Here is a 1,226-nt window from a genome sequence, read left to right as displayed (position 1 = left end):
ATTTGCTCTATTTTCAAATCCTGAAGGTAACAGGTATGATATAACAGTGTATCAATCACTCAAAAAAAAAAAATCTACACTACTCAAGAATGTCTAAGATGTGTTTACCTGACTCCACACACCTCTGGTTGCTATGGAGAGGCGAGAGCTGCAGAGCGACGAGTCTGTGACTAAGGACTCAGGTGGCAGCAGCGACAGCAGGGGCATCAGGCCAGGTGACAGCGGCAAACACACGCATTCACACACACACTGCACCATTAGCATCCATAAAAAGCCAGGGCCTGTCAGCATTAATCACCCATGGCCCTGTTATTGTGAACTCTTTAGCGGAGGTGTACGTGGACATCGGACAGCAGGTTTGTCCCCCATCATCCTGTGTGCACAGCGTCATGATCCAACGGGCAGCCGGGTGTCTCAAACGCACCCTGTCCCCGGCCAGGGTGCACAGGGTGTGAAAACCTTTTCTAGCTTTCACTGCACCGACCACTTGGGGGCAATTTAATTTAACAGCAGGTGGTGGGACACTCATTTTAAAATATTGAGCAGCGGTTTATTCCTTTTTTTTTAGGCTGTAAAGGTGCCGCATAATCACACAGCAGACGCATATCGAAGTAGGTGCGATTAGCCTCAATTACTCCCGAAATACTTGATTTATACAAAAGTGATGATCTTTGCAGCCTTTCATTTCACCTGCTTCAGGCCGGTTTAAGCTCGGGGTATGCTTGAAATTATTGTGTTGGTACGACATGTATTTACCATTTTACTTTGTCACTTTACCTTTTAAATACTTTACCATTTTACACCTGTTTACATCTCTCTGTGTGTTTTAAAGCCCGATCGATTGGCCCGATACTTTTGAGACACTGTACTGATTTTAGAGAGGAAAAGTGGAAAAAAGCTGGGATGAAAGTAGACCTGGTCTATGTGGATTATGCACCGACATGACATGCAAAGGTACTCCGAATGGTAAAGGAACTTTAAACAAGGAAATGAATAGCGCCCGACCGATATATTAGGCATTTCCCGATCTATCGGTTTTTAAATATCCATTTATTTTTATATTCTGATAAATGAATATTTAAAAATTAAAAAACTGACTGCCAACCATGTTATGAGCATTGGCGTTTTCTTAGTGTTTTTGTGTTTAAAGGACTTTAAGTTTCATATCTTTGTATTTTTATGCATTTTATTTATCAGACCTTTAATATATTTTGATGTTCTGTTGT

Source organism: Etheostoma spectabile, chromosome 21 (genome assembly GCF_008692095.1).
Source record: "Etheostoma spectabile isolate EspeVRDwgs_2016 chromosome 21, UIUC_Espe_1.0, whole genome shotgun sequence".
Lineage (NCBI taxonomy): Eukaryota > Metazoa > Chordata > Actinopteri > Perciformes > Percidae > Etheostoma > Etheostoma spectabile.
This window is presented reverse-complemented; position numbering follows the sequence as displayed.